At 37.7% G+C, this 16,282-nt stretch overlaps 1 long non-coding RNA gene across 1 annotated transcript in view; it reads right to left on the bottom strand.

Annotated features, from left to right (window-relative positions):
- The window catches only part of LOC108515605 (uncharacterized), a 121,635-nt gene that overhangs the window by 40,498 nt on the left and 64,855 nt on the right, over window positions 1–16,282 (bottom strand). The window contains exon 2 of the long non-coding RNA XR_001881573.1: window positions 13,899–14,052. This is a non-coding gene — a long non-coding RNA (uncharacterized LOC108515605). The remainder of the gene's footprint in view (window positions 1–13,898; window positions 14,053–16,282) is intronic.

Raw genomic sequence — 16,282 nt, 5'->3', positions numbered from 1 at the left:
GGACTTATAATATTAATGGGGGAATGCCCTGCTTCATTTGCAAGAGCAGGACTTATAATATTAATGGGGGAATGCCCTGCTTCATTTGCAAGAGGATATAGTCCTCTACACCAGCTGCTTTCACAGGTTGGCATTGAGTGTCTGCAGCTTTTCCAGATACACAGTGCAAGCTGTTGGTGGATCTACCATTCTGGGATCTGGAGGATGGTGGCCCTCTTCTCAAAGCTCCACTAGGCAGTGCCCCAATGGGGACTCTGTGTGGGGGCTTCAACCCCACATCTCCACTCTGCACTGCCCTAGCAGAAGTTCTCTGTGAGGTCTGCATCCCTGCAGCAGCCATCTACCTGAACATCCAGGTATTTCCACAGATCCTCTGATATCTAGGTGTATGTTCCCAAATCTCAACTCTTGCCTTCTGCATATCTACAAGTGCAATACCAAGTGAAAGCCACCAAGGCTTGGGGCTTCCACACTCTGAAGCCATGACCAGAGCTGTACGTTGGCCCCTTTTAGCTATGACTGGAGCTGGAGCAGTCAGAATGCAGAGCATCATGTCCTAAGGCTGCACAGAGCAGCTGGGCCCTGGGCCTGGCCCAGGAAATCATTGTTTCTTCCTGGGCCTCCAGGCCTGTGATGGGAGGGGCTTCCATGAAAGTCTCTGAAATGCCCTGGAGACATTTTCCCCATTGCCTTGGCTATTAACATTCAGCTCTTTTTTACTTATGCAAATTTGGGCAGCCAACTTGAATTTCTCACCAGAAAATGGGTTCTTCTTTTCTACCATATAGCCAGGCTGCAAATTTTCCAAACTTTCATGCTCTGCTTTTCTTTTAAATATAAGTTCCAATTTTAGACCATTTCTTTATTTACACATATAAACATACACTTTTAAAAACAGCCAGGTCACATCTTGCATACTTTGGGGCTTAGAAATTTCTTCTGCCAGATACCCTAGGTCATCTCTTTCAAGTTCAAAGTTTCACAGAAGCCTATGGCGGGACAAAATGCCACCAGTCTCTTTGCTAAAGTATAGCAAGAGTGACCTTTACTCCAGTTCCCAATAACTTCCTCATCTCCATCTGAGACCACCTCAGCTGGGACTTCATTGTCCTTATCACTATCAGCATTTTGGTCAAAACCATGCAACAAATCTCTAGGAAGTTCCAAACTTTCCCACATCTTCCTGTCTTCTTCTGAGCTCTCTAAACTGTTCCAACTTCTACTTGTTACCCAGTTTCAAAGTCACTTCCACATTTTCAGGTATCTTTATAGCAGTGCCCCACTTCCGGTACCAATTTTCAATATTAATCTTTTCTCACACTACCATAAAGAACTATCTAACACTGGGTAATTTATGAAGAAAAGAGATTTAGTTGACTCACAGTTCCATAGTTTTAACAGGATGCATGACTGAGAGGCCTCAGGAAACTTACAATCATGATGGAAGGTGAAGGGGAAGCAAGCATGTTTTACCAAGGCAGAACAGGAAAGAGAGAGAACAAAGAGGGAAGTATCACACACTTTCAAACAACTAGATCTCATGAGAACTCACTCACTATCACGAGAACCACAATGGAGAAGTCCACTCCCATGATCCAATCACCTCCCACCAAGGCCCTCCTCCAATTCAACATGAGATTTTGGCAGGGACACAAATCCAAACCATATCAAGGACAAAACTGATTTTTCTCCTTTTCTCATGTATGTATGTGGCTTTCAGCCCCTTTATCCTCTAGCCTTTGGGGCTTTAGTTGTCATGAATCCTTCTCATAATTCTCTTTTGCTCAATTGATTGCTAAAAAAATATAAACACCAAGATGCAAACAAATCCAAACAAAATACTTCTGTGGGTCAGCTAAAGTATGGATTAAGGTAAGGGTTCCTCTTGTCCAGAATCCAATGAGCTACTGGCCTTACCAGATATTGAGTCTTATTATAAACCTTATGATAAACACCATTTAAATCAATATAGTATTGCTGAAATGGTGGAACTAAACCCACAATCCAGATCCCGATATTTACAAAACTTTATATTTGACCGAGAACTCATTAAAAAATGGTCCTGGGATAACACTGTATTCCTATGGGAGGAAAAAAATGACACTGCATCTCTTCTTCTCATCATAAAAGTAAAATTCAGGTAAGCTAAAGACAAATGTGAAAGAAAAATTCTGTCTTTTGCTTATCATTCATTAATTTATTTTTGGAACTTTAAAATCTCTCATAAAAGTGTACTGCACTATCTTATTGATTTTATTACTTTTCTCTTACTTCTTTCTAGGTTCAACATTTTTGTCTATTGTCATCTTGTTCATAAATTCTGTGCCTCATAAGAAAAAAGGACTACGTCTATTTAATTCACCTCTGTGTATTCACTACATAATATACTGCTTAATAAGCTATATATTTGTTGAATGCTTGAATTGCAAGGAATCCTCCTTGTTGGAGAACATGTTTTAAGGACCACTAGTGTTAACTATTTAATGATACTACTTAAATATAGAAAAAAACTAAATCAGAGAATACAGCTTGAAAACTACAAAATCATAGCAAATGTATGAATTCAAAAATTGCAAAAATAATACAACTGAAACTAACAGAATGAATTACATGTGATGGATGATGTTACCTTGAAATTAAACCACTGATGTTGGGTTTAATAGTAGAAATATTAGTTATTTTGATTTTGAGCATAAGGTATCATTCCTCAGTCATTATCATTATATATCTTTTTCATAACTGTAGTGAGTTTACTTTATATGACTGAAATAGATCTAAATGGCAGTCTTTCATTTCATAAATTGAGCTCAGTTTTTTTTAGAGTCCAGATTTTCACCAATGGCGATAATAATATCTCTGAGTATTTACTATGGATAAGGCACTGTGATAATTCCTTACATTCATTCATTTAACTAACTCACTAGATTTATTTAACTTTTTTTTTAGACGGAGTCTCACCCTGTCACCAGGCTGGAATGCAGGGGCACGATCTCGGCTTACTGCAACCTTCGCGTCCCAGGTTCAAGCGATTCTCCTGCCTCAACCTGAGTAGCTGGGACTACAGGCGCGTGCCACCATACCCAGCTAATTTTTGTATTTTTTAGTAGAGACGGCGTTTCACCATGTTGGCCAGGATGGTCTCAATCTCTTGACCTCGTGATCCGCCCACCTCGGCCTCAGAAGTGCTGGGATTACAGATGTGAGCCACCGTGCCCAGGCTTAACTTGTTTTATTAACACCATAAAGCAGAAAATAGTTACTCTTGTCACCTCAAAGCAACTCAATCACTTCCAGTTTGACACCAGATATATGCTGAGTCTGTGCTCAGTTAATTTAGGATTTATATTCAGTCAGTTCAGTGATCCATGTTCAATTCCACTGCTGCCTAAGATTGCCTATTCCTCCCTCCTCATCCTCAGAATGATGTCTGGATTCATGGGGCATTTATAAAACAGCCTGGGAAGGATGAAGCTGGGAGCTTGCCCTACTCAGTTTCCAGCCTGGTTTTGACCTGGTTCATTCACTGCCAGGATTCAGGAATCCTGAGCTCAGCTTCTGCCCTGCCTGACCCCAGAAGACCAACTTGATAGACCAGATTGAAGGGTTGGCTTGGGCAAGGATTTGGTCCTTTAGCCTCTGAGTTTCTAAGGCCATCCGTGGAGAATGTGCTGTGGGGCCCTTGGTGGGATTCATGACCAGGCTGTGGGCTTGCTTCAGGTATAATTTTTAAGTATTTAGATACATGGTATGTGAATTTTCACCTGTACTTCATAAATGGTGAGAGCAGGCATGAGAAGAAAAAAATAAAACGTGTCATTTTTTATGAGTGTCTTGGCTATTTTCAGCCCTTGCTCTCATCTTATCTGTTCTAGCCTCAGTGCTCTAGTGCCTCCTGGTTGTTTTTTGTTTTTTCACTTTATTCTTGCTTTCTCGTTATTTTTCTTTTTGTGCTAATACAGACATGTTTCTTTCATAAAATGGTATTTTAAAATATTTTATCTAGGCTTATTTACACATTATGCGTTGGGAGAGTCATTCAGTATCTGGCCATCCCTCTAGAAACAGTAGGTCACTGTCCTAAGTATTATAACAAATATTATAAATTCATCATTTCAAATGGCTCAAAAATACTCATTTCTAATCAGAAATACTCATTCTAATCAGATATTATATCAAATATCTATTGCTGCCTAGCAGGCTACCCCAAATACAACAGGTTGAAACTATAGCTATGCACTTTCACAGGATTCTGTGGTTTGGCTGAGTAGTCTATCTGTAGGCTCATCCAGGCTCACCTGAGAAACTTCATTCATTTGGGGGGTCTACTAGTGCAGCCTAACTCTGGGTACCCCAATTTGCCCAATTTGCAGTGTTTCTTGGTCCATGTTTTTTGGCCAAAGAAAGTCTAAGGCCATCCCCAATTCAGCAGAGTAGAGAAATACTCTCCACCTTTTGAGAGAAGAGTCTTACAAAGTGCCATGGATAGAGTAAAACATAAATCACATTTAGCAAATAAAAATACAGGAAACATAGTTACATCGGAATTTTAGAAAAATAGAAACTTTTTTAGTGTAAATATATCCCAAATATTGCATAGGGCATATATATAATAAAAAAAAATTCACTCTTTAACTCCAAATTTAACTGGCTGTCATGTATTTTATCTTGAAACTCTAGTGGCTGTTTTATTATTATTATTAAGCTGGTTTACCCCACATTGGCTTTTAACCTGTCCATAAAACAGTCATAGCTTGATTTAGAAAATCTCAATCAGTAAGTATGCACCAATTCATTTGTATTTATTCTCATTCTCACATCTCTTCCTAGTACTTTGAGAGAATAAAGAACTATTCAGTCATAGAGTGTCGGTTTCATTGTTGCTGTGGAAAATGGATATTTTCAGGGATTCTCCCAGTGTATATCTGAGGACATTGTCTCTTGGATCTCACCTTCCAGGCTACAAGACACACCTTTTCAGACGTCCCTCATGAATGGAAAACCACAGTGCCTCTGACAGAGAGCAGAGCTCAGAAGTACATCAAACAAAAGACTTAGAATGGAGAAGAGCAGCTTCCTAGGAAGACATAATAGATTTTACGATATTTCTTTTCCTTTTTTTTTTTTTTTTTTTTGGTTGAGATGGAGTCTCCCTCTGTCACCCAGACATGATCTCGGCTCACTGCAATCTCCACCTCCCAGGTTAAAGCAATCATCCTGCCTCAGCCTACCAACTAGCTGGGATTACAGGTGACCACCATTACACCTGGCTAATATTTTGTATTTTTAGTAGAGACGGGGCTTCACCATATTGATCAGGCTTTTCTCGAACTCCTGACCTCAGGTGATCCACCTGCCTCGGCCTCCCAAAGTGCTGGGATTACAGGCGTCAGCCACCACACCTGGCCCAATTTTATGATATTTCTAAAGAAACCTTGTTCTGGCAAGAACAGTACTAATATTCATTTATATCTTTAATTAATGTACCTCTGACTTTTAGTCATTGTATTACCAAATTTCCTCAGGGTGCATAACTGTGCAACTAGGCTTGGAATACATAAGACTTTTTTCCTTAAGGAATACTGTTTAATAGATGAGAAAAAACATGATAAACACAAATACAAGTACAGTATATAAAGACAAGAGCAAAGAAACCATTTTTCCAATAGCCAAAGAAAAGGAGTTGCTAATATCCAAAAAAGCTCTAGTTGAATAGGAAGACCACAAACTGAGATTTAATGGCAGGGATGATGTGACAGGCTGAGCAGGGAGAAGAAAACTGTGGTAGAGATAACTGTTTTTTCTCCAGGATCCAGTCTCCCCTCTTTCCTTAGTTATAGAACTCTCAGGCTTAGCTGGGTATGTGGCCACCTGGAGTCAAGACTACACTTCCCGGACTCCATTTCTGCCAGGTGTGGGCCTGTGCTTAAGTTTTAGCTGATAGAATGTAAATGTAAACATTGTGTGCCATTTTCTAGAAATGTCCTTAATAAGAGAGGCCTGTCTTTTCTCCACCCTTCCTACCCCTTGCTGGCTGGAATGCTGATAAAGGGGCAACAGCAAGAAGAGCTTTCTTGAAACGTGGGATAGAAATTATGTGCTGAGGGTGGGGGAGCAGCCAGACCAAAGGAGCCTCAGTCTCTGACACCACACAGTGCCATCCGCACCTGAAATAAGTACCCTCAGATTTCATTTCTATAACAGAGAAATGAATGCCTGTCCTGTTGAAGCCCTGCTTTGGGGATTTTCAACCAAGTGAAATAGCATCTACTCATAACAGACACGTAACTTAATGGCAAAATCAACTGCTTAATAGAAGATCAAAACTATGGATACCAAAATATATTTCCAAAGAAGTGATCATGTAATGTAGTTAGAAGCTTGTTATTCCCTAGGGCCATTCAGGCAGGTTTCCAATTGAAGACCTGGGAGATGGGGAAAATATTTGAGACCAACTCTGAATGAGCCTGTCAATGAAGAGATTTATTTTCAAGAAGAGGTCATAGGGTTAAAAAAGAAAAATAAGTATCATTTCCATGAAATAGCTTCAGCCAACTCCTACCAAATCAGACGGAAAATAACTACAAGTCAAAGTTGCAATGAAATTAATGTAACTTCTAGTCATTTTCTCTTTGCCCTTAAATACTGCTGTAATTGAGTTGTAGAGTAAGTCAGCAAAACATCTACCATGGCACGTCATTTTCTTGACTATCAGTCTGCACAATGACAAGATAATTAAATTACTGTGTTATTATCAAATATAATTTCCAGGAAATTTAACTTCTTTCTTTTCCAACTGACAAAACCCAAAATAAAAAATTGAGCATTAAATTGGGCATTACTTAGGGATTTAAAAAAAATCTATTTTCTCCAAACACAATTAATTTGTTACCATTATTAAGCCATTAATAGGGACTTCTCTAAATAATTTCATATAAGTCAGAATAGAGCATTTCTCATTAATCTTTTATATTCTTTTCTTTTTTTAAATTTTTTTTATTATACTATTAAGTTTCTAGGTACATGTGCATAACGTGCAGGTTTGTTACATATGTATACTTGTGCCATGTTGGTGCTGGCTGCACCCATCACTCCGTCAGCACCCATAAATTCGTCATTTATATCAGGTGATAACTCCAATGCAATCCCTCCCCTCCCTCTCCCCATGATAGGGCCCGATGTGTGATGTTCCCTTCCCGAGTCCAAGTGATGTCATTGTTCAGTTTCCCACCTATGGAGTGAGACATGTCGGTGTTTTATTTGGTTTTCTCTTCTAGTGTTGATAGTTTGCTAAGAATGATGGTTTCCAGCTGCATCCATGTCATACAAAGGATGGCAAAACTCATCCTTTTTTATGGCTGCATAATATTTCCATGGTGTATAGGTGCCACATTTTCTTAATCCCAGTCTGTCACAGATGGACATTTGGTTGATTCAAGTCTTTGCTATTGTGAATAGTGAACAATTAAACATACATGTGCATGTGATCTTATATGCAGCATGATTATATAAGATTTATAATCCTTTGGGTATATACCCAGTAGTGGTTGTTTTTAAAGTTGCATCAATCTGTTAGACTGCTATTTTAAACTTTTTAGATAGCGTCTTTTTTATTTCCTTCTTTAAATTTTACCTATAACTTTCCACAAGGAATTTTACAGGCATTTGGGAACTTTCAGTTCAATAACACACTTTATATTATGGATTTTATATTCAAGAAAGGTATATAAATATGTAGCAAATCTTGGAAGCCTTTTAGGTGTGAGTGATGGCTGCTCAGGCAAACCATGGGGCAAGATTGGAAGTGATAATGGTGTCCATACATCCTCCCATAGGCAGTGAACAAGGTTGATCACATTGACTCTATTAAGACTGAGACTGGCAAATTTTACTTGGTTCCCCAGAATCAGTGAAAAGAGATTTTGAAAACATATCCATAAATCTACTATGGGTGTTTGATTCAAATATTCCTATCTTAATATGTAGTATGGTATTAAAATCTGCTTGGTGTAATTTTTTTCAAAAGGAGAAAAAGCAAAATAATAAATAAAATAGACAAGCAAAGGACCCTAAGAAGCTCAATTATTTTTATAGTCTTTATATGTTCATTGATATAATATCTTCTAGCTCAGCCACTGTCTGTAATACAGCATCTCTGCTTTTTATTTCACCATTTCAACTCACACAAATCACTCTTGTGTAAGGGTGATCAACAATGACTTCATCAAGAAATCCACCGGAAAAGTATCAGTCCTTGTTTAACATGACCTTTTATCTTTTTATTCTTTTCATTAATTGCTTTTAAAGTCGCATCAATCTATGAGACTGGTATTTTAGTATTTTAAACATTTTCAATGGTGTCTTTTTTTCTTTAAATTTTACCTCTATCTTTCCACAAGGAATTTCACAGGCAGGAAACGATGTCCTCTCACAATGATGACTTCTCCCTACTTCCAGAAAAATCTCTTCATTCTTGGCCTCCATAACCCTAATTTCTCTTGGTTTTCCTCTTACTTCTCTGAACAATTCTTCTAAGTCTACTTTGCTGGCCTTCTCTTGTAATAGGCTCTGAAGTGCCAATGTTCCCCAGGGTCTTGATCATGGCATTTTCTTGCATTGCACATTTCTATGGTTCAAGTACTACTCATATGTTAGAGGTTCACAATTCTATAATATTATCAGTCTTGGAACTCTCTTCCAAGATTCATGCCTTTACTGCTTGTATTATTCTGAACTTTCTTTTACCTGAACACCCCTGAAGAAACCAAACCTGGACAAACTTCTTTTATTTCCTAAATCTCTTCTGTCCCTCATCCCACCTTTATCCAACCACAAATCCTATATACTGTACATGCTAAAAACCCTTCATGTCCAACTTTTATTTGTAATCTGCATTCCCACTGTCCCTTATTCAGCAGTCATCTGTACGATTGCAAAAATCCAAAGAGAAACAAACAAGCAAACAAGAACTTTCTAAATGATCTTCCTGCTTTTAATTTCATCATATTTCCATTGTACTACTGCTTATGTGATTTTTTCTAATATATGTAACATAGCCATTTTCTTATTCTACATCTTAAAGTGGCTTTTCTTTCCTTAAGTCAATATCCAGATCCTTAGTAGGTTATAGGAAGCCATTCATGCTCTGAGCACCTTCATTTCTGGGCTCTTCCGCCACTCTCCACACACTCACTCACTTCAGCAACCTTGCACATTGATGTTTACTATGTGTGCTGCAAACTTTCTTTCCTCTGTGCCTTTGGACATGCTGATATCACTGACTCCAAAATTCTTCCCCTCTTTTTCTGCCAGGAAAATTTCTCTTTTAAGACTCACCCAAAAATTTCTCCATGGCTAGTTCAGCCTCTTTTCCTAAGCCATATTAGATGCTCTCTTTCTCAGCTTCCTTTAGCATTTTGTACATGCTTTCATTACAGCAATTTATACCACAGCTTGTATGCATTTCTTTGTATATATTTTGTATAGCCTTTTTTTGTATATCCTTCCTGAGGAAAGGAATCATATCTTATTCATTTTTATGACAAACACCAGGCACAGTGCCTAGTGCTCAAAAGATGTTTTTTTATATTAATACTAAGCAAAGAAGGAGGATATGCATATGAAAGATACATGATCCCTGATTTCAAAGAAATAACATTACAATATAAAGATTTATAGGGGAAAAAATATAAAATAGATTGCTTATATTCCACCAGAGAGTAAAATTAGAAAAATTTACAAAGAAAATAAATTACTCACTAAAATAACGTACTCTCTAATCATTGGAGTTATCTAACTAGCAAGCAGGAAGCATCAAGAGTTAGTGAGCTTCTGATTACTAGATTCAGGCTGAAAGAAGATGGCTTAATGTCTTCAACTAGAATGTGGTCTCTATTCAACCCTTGTATTGGATGACAGTTTAGACCTCTACAAACCCTACGTGCCTGATGTCATTCTCTGAAAAGGCAGATAATTAAGGGATTCTGAAATAATTTTTTTAGTAAATAAGATTATTTGGTATCTCTGCCTCAACTCTGTAATTTAAAATATTAAATTTGAATTAATTACAGTGTATTCATAGTAAGAGTTCACTAAAATTTTATAATTCCACAATATTCTGGAAATGGACAACTAGAGACATTATTTTGGATTTATTTGGTGGTAGCAGGGTACAATAATTAATACCTCCTTTCCCCTACCTGAGACTGGACACTTAGTAAAGATGAATATAGGAGTCAGATAAATTAAGGTCAAATATTACCTTTGTTATCAACAAAAATGAACAGCTTTGGGTTACTGATAAAGCCACACTCTTCTGCAGGCCTAATAATATCCCCTACATTGAAAATACCGATTGCCTTAGTTCCTTTTGTGCTGCTAGAGCAGAATACCATGCACTGGGTAATTTATAAAGAACAGAACTGTTTTTTTTTTTTTTTTTTTTAAGACAGAATCTCACTCTGTCACCCAGGCTGGAATGCAACGGCCTCTTCTTGGCTCACTGCAACCTCTGCTTCCTGGGTTCAAGCAATTCTCCTGCTTCAGCCTCCTGAGTAGCTGGGATTATAGGCGTCCGCCACGACACCCAGCTATTTTTTTGTATTTTAACAGAGACGGGGTTTCACCATGTTGGCCAGGATGGTCTCAAACTCCTGGCCTCATCATCCGCCCACCTCAGCCTCCCGAAGTGCTGGTATTACAGGCATGAGCCACCACACCAGGCCCCTAGAACTGCATTTTCACAGTTCTAGAGGCTGCAAAGTCCAAGGTCTAGATTCCAGTATCTGATCAGGGTTTCCTTGCTACATCCTGACACAGCAGAAGATGGAAGAGCAAGAGAGAGACAAACTCTATGTCTTCCCATGGCAGAAAAGCTGAAGAAATAGAACTCACTCCCTCAAGACCTTTTTATGGCAGCATTAGTCCCTTCCACCTATAAACCTCCCATCAGGCCCTACCCTATTGCATTAGCAATTAAGTTCACAACACAATAATTTGAGAGGACACAATCAATCCATAGCACCCACTCATCTAAAGATGCGGGTTTCCTCTGTTGAGACTGCCAGAAGGTAAAGAGCAGAGCCAAAGAAATTTGGGGAGGATCCAGAAAACCTTTAGCCAACCATACTTTTTTTCTTCCCCCATTTTCAACGGTCAGTGGAAGGAGAGTGAGTGAGTGGGTGGAAAGAAATTAGAAATGCTCCTCTTACTAATTCTTCTGGAGAGTTAAGAAGACTTTTCCTTTTCTCTATGGATACATAAAGAATAAGGAACTGTTCTAACATACTCAAGAGCAATGTCATTTTCAGTAGCTTCCTACTCTACAATTGGCCTTACATATTAAAAACACAATCCTCTTTGATATTTTGAAAGACTCAAAATTTAGCAGCTGTACTAAAAACTAACCTGTTTCTTTAGAATAACTTCACTATTTACTTATGTACTCATGTCTTCAAAAAATATTTATTAAAGGCCTATCATGTTCCTGGTTCTTTTATGCTAGAGATCAAAGAAAAATAAAGCCACCATCAATGTCCTTAAAGAGCTCTAGCTGGAGAAATGGCCAATTAACCAATAATAATAATAATAATAGTAATAAAAGGTGATACACAGTATAATGGAGGAAGGACTATTATACTATGAACCCAAAGGGGAAGGGGCAATTAATTAGTAGAATAAAGAAAAAGAAACATTGTAACAAAAATAACAAAAACATATTGTCCTGATGTAGGCTTTGAAAAATGAATAGGAGTTCACTAGGAGAAAATGAGTGGGAACGAAGCTATCCCTTAAAAAAGAAGGCTCACGGGCAAAGGCACAAATGTCTGAATATGCAGCATCTCAGAAATCGTTAAAAGGAAACCACGTTTGATATATGTAAAATATTTTCACATTTCACATAAAGTTTATTAAAGCAGAGAAACTTTTGCGTAGTTTCATAAAATTACAAAGCTCTAGAGGTGAGGCATTTTGAACTAGTTAATAACCAAATGATTTAAGGAATTATTCATTAACCACTAACAAATACCTCCTGCATCCCTCATCTTTGGTTGAGTTCCAACAGTAATATCTCAGAGGTCTTGGCACTTGAAATCTGAATTTAAGCATTTATGTCTACAATATAAAGACCAAAAATATTTTGCTTCTGGGTCATTAAAATTTTTAGAATAATAAGTCCTTCCTTAGCAGCCTTTCTATTTGGTAGAATGCCATTCAGGAACATTTTCTGTATCTGAATTCATAGGGGAAATAAAGTGGTGCTCTTGTTAAGGAAATCCATTTCCTCCAAAACGACAAAGTATGACAAAGACTGTTTTTCCAACTTAATGTAAATTTCATAACATCAGCAGCATGAAGTGCAAACTGCCAAATGGAAAGGCTCACACACGTCCCATCCACATAATACATGGACTCAGGAGGGGCAGAGATGACATTTACTTTAGGAACTATACATCTTCCACACAACTTCTAAGATCTGTACTGGTGAACCCACTCCTATCTGTTGAAGTATTTGTCTTTATTAAATGCCTTATTTCAGTATGGCTAAAATGATGAGAGGTTTTTTGCTTGCTTTTCTTCCTCTTTTCCTGTCTCTTTCCCTTTACAGATACAGCCCCAGTGATTGAAAAACCTGACCTGCAAATCTGACCGTTCAACTTATCTAGGACTATCTCTAAGTACAAGGTCGACATTATCTCAGCCTGCATCCTGTGTAATTATAGTATTTGGCTGGCATTGCTGAATAGGGGCTGAAATCCATCAGGTTTTAGTTAATCTTCCTTGAGTAATCACAGCTGGTTGGCCGGAAGAAGATGATTATGAAATAAAGTTGTTGTGTCTCAATAATAAAGATTACTGATATGCAGGGCAAGCTCTGTCTAAGGTTAACCTTTCTCTATATATGAAGGCTCTGTATAACTGAGGAACGATAAATTGTTTCTGAAAAGTCTGCTTTGCTTCAGATTTTAACTTCTCCTTTCTTTTCACTTTTACTAAATCCCCCACCAGTCCTGAATTTTCATTACACTGCACTGAAACACATATACTAACCCTTTGGAAGTTTTTCAAACAGATCCAACTAGCAGTTTAATGGACATGAGATCAGCTTCCTTCGAGTCTTTGAATAGAATCTCATGTTGTTTTATTAAGAATCTGTTTTTATTGTGCTAATCTTGAGGCTATGAGTTATTCACACTATAGACAGGATGAGAATGAATCTGCATGGTGATATTAGAGAGCATGTCAAGTGATATTGTAATGGTGCAAGCTGTATATTCAAAACATAAAACAGACTTAAACAACTGGAGAAAACTCCCCATCACTGTCTATGCAATATGAACAATCCAGCATACGTCCAATCGAATAATTTTTACTCCTTCTTATAATAAGACATGATCATAAAAGATTTATCTACCAACTGTAAAAAGGCACAGATGGTAGTATGATTGTTAACAGCACATATTCTGTAGTCATAGCTAGTTTTGCCTCTCACCAGCTGTGTGACTTTGGGTGAATTACTTAACCTCTCTATTGATTTAGTTTCCTCGACCTTAAAATAGATGATAATAATAGTAGCTGTCTCATGTGCACATCATGAGGATTAAATGAGTTAACATATCCAGGATGCTTAGAACAGTTATGGGCATTTAAAAAGCATAGTAAGTGTTCACTCTTGATAACATCAAAATATATAAAGAAACAGGATTGGCGGGATCCTAACGTTGTTGCATAGGCAGTAAGTACAACTTGCAAGATCTTTAGCCCTAAATTCTTGTTTGATACTTGACTTCAGGCTATTAACATTTAACCAGAGACTCATAAATAAAATGAACTGTAGTTAAACTCATCACGTTAATGCGTCTACTCATGAGAAAATAAGAACACACATAAAAATAGTATACCATGTCTGGAAGGGTAAGATGAGAGCAAGAGGACAAGGGAAGATGATTTGCTTGAGGCTGGTGGTTCTGGGCATGGTGGCTTTCGGACTCCTCCTTATTCCATTGCTGTCATTGCTCTTACAGCACATGACTGGGATGACCATGGCAGTTTCTCCTACAAAGAAATACATTTCAGTTTCTGAGTTTCCAAGCACATTCTGGCATCCATGCCTTGGCTATTCCACTGTCTCTTCTTTCTTCCTAATTACATCCCTAATGTAAACACATCCAGCAATAATCCTTAATTACATCCTCTTAATTATACACCTCCTGCAAATGCATGCCAACTCTCCTTTGTCATCATTTAAGTCAATTGGTGAATACTAAACCAAACAAATACATAGATACACAAGAAAGCCATCAGTGGGAAGTTTTGAATAAAAAGATATGCTGAGAAATATGTATTTTTTTTATTTTTTAAAGCCAAAGCAAGTTTATTAGGAAAGTAAAGGAATAAAAGAATGGCTACTCCATAGGCAAAGCAGCCCCAAGGGCTGCTGGTTGCCCTTTTCTATGCTTATTTCTTGATTATATGCTAAACAGGGGTGGATTATTTGTACCTCCCATTTTTGAACCATATAGGTAACTTCCTGACATTGCCATGGCATTCACAAACTGTCATGGTGCCGGTGGGAGTGTAGCAGTAAGGGCAACCAGAGGTCACTCTCAATGCCATCTTGGTTTGGGTAGGTTTTAGCTGGCCTCTTTACTGCAACTTGTTTTATCAGCAAGGTCTTTATGACCTGTATCTTGTGCTGACCCCCTATTTCATTCTGTGACTTAGGATGCCTTAGCCTCCTGGAAATGCAGCCCAGCAGGTCTCAGCCTTATTTTACTCAGTCCCTATTCAAAATGGAGTTGCTCTGGTTCTAATGCCTCTGACATTTCCCCCTTCCCTTTTATAAGAGAACCCTTAATCCTAGGGGTTGCAGAGGGACTATGATCAGTCTTCTGTAACTTCTTCAGACAGAATAGGGGCGAAGTTATACCTGCCTAACTATTGGGTCTCTTGCATTTAGCATAGAGAGGAGTTCAGTCAGAAAGCACTGGTATGGTGAGGGCCATTCATAACTCTTGAATTCCAACAAATGGTGATATCTAGAAGATTAATAACTATTTAATTTAAGAAAACATTGAGTAAGCTTATTCTGCATTCCTACACAAAGATTACAACAGCAATAGGAATGTGTATTTTTTGTTTTTGTTTTTTTTTTTTTTTTGAGGCGGAGTCTAGCTCTGTTGCCCGGTCTGGAGTGCAGTGGCCAGATCTCAGCTCACTGCAAGCTCCGCCTCCCGGGTTTACGCCATTCTCCTGCCTCAGCCTCCCAAGTAGCTGGGACTACAGGCGCCCGCCACCTCGCCCAGCTAGTTTTGTATTTTAGTAGAGACGGGGTTTCACCGTGTTAGCCAGGATGGTCTCCATCTCCTGACCTCGTGATCCGCCCGTCTCGGCCTCCCAAAGTGCTGGGATTACAGGCTTGAGCCACCGCGCCTGGCCAGGAATGTGTATTTTTAATAAGTCCTCTTAATTTCAGTTTAATTTAAAATTTTGGAAATTACTTCTTAATCATATTACATTTCTTTCAATTTTATGAATCTTATCTGGATTTTAAAACACAACACAGAGAAAAGTTTCAAGATAAAGTCTAGATGTCCATTGTGTGTTTGTTTACAAAGTTTCAGCTCATCATCCATACATTTCTGTATTTTCATTGATCTTGCAATATCTTCCTTTATTTGGCTGAAGATAATGTATAAAACATCAAAGCATGTCAAACACATAGATCTTCTTTAAGCACAAAAGAATTAACAATCCATTTGAGAGTCATTAGGGTGTATTTTATAATCTAACATAAAATTATACCTGTCTATTTTCACCACAATAAATCTGCATGGCTCTTACTAATATCAAAGAAACTTATTAATGTATCTTAATAGAATGAAAATTTAAGAATAATAAGCATTTTGAAAGGTAACACCACTGTCAATTGAAAGGCAAACATTTTGTAAGTTAGATTACTTGAGGGATAAAGTGACTGTATTTTGGTTCTTGAAAAGAGGCTATTCTCCAGGCATCATCTTTTTAGGAATTTATAATGGGAAGATTCTAAAATCTTGTTTTGCTCCCAAATTCTGTCTCTAGATATAAGGAAGAGATTATATAAAATTAAACTTTTATATATATAAAGATTATATAAAATTAAACTTCAGAAAAATAGTAAAAAGTCAAACTATGTTAAACAAATCATTATGAAAATAGAACCTTCATAAGATAATCACTTGCTAGATTTTTTTTAAGCAAATGTTTGTTTTGTTTTGCTTTTAAATAATGTTCAGTGCTGCTT

This window comes from Rhinopithecus bieti, unplaced genomic scaffold (genome assembly GCF_001698545.2).
Source record: "Rhinopithecus bieti isolate Rb0 unplaced genomic scaffold, ASM169854v2 scaffold_33326, whole genome shotgun sequence".
NCBI classification, from domain to species: domain Eukaryota; kingdom Metazoa; phylum Chordata; class Mammalia; order Primates; family Cercopithecidae; genus Rhinopithecus; species Rhinopithecus bieti.
This window is presented reverse-complemented; position numbering and strand designations above follow the sequence as displayed.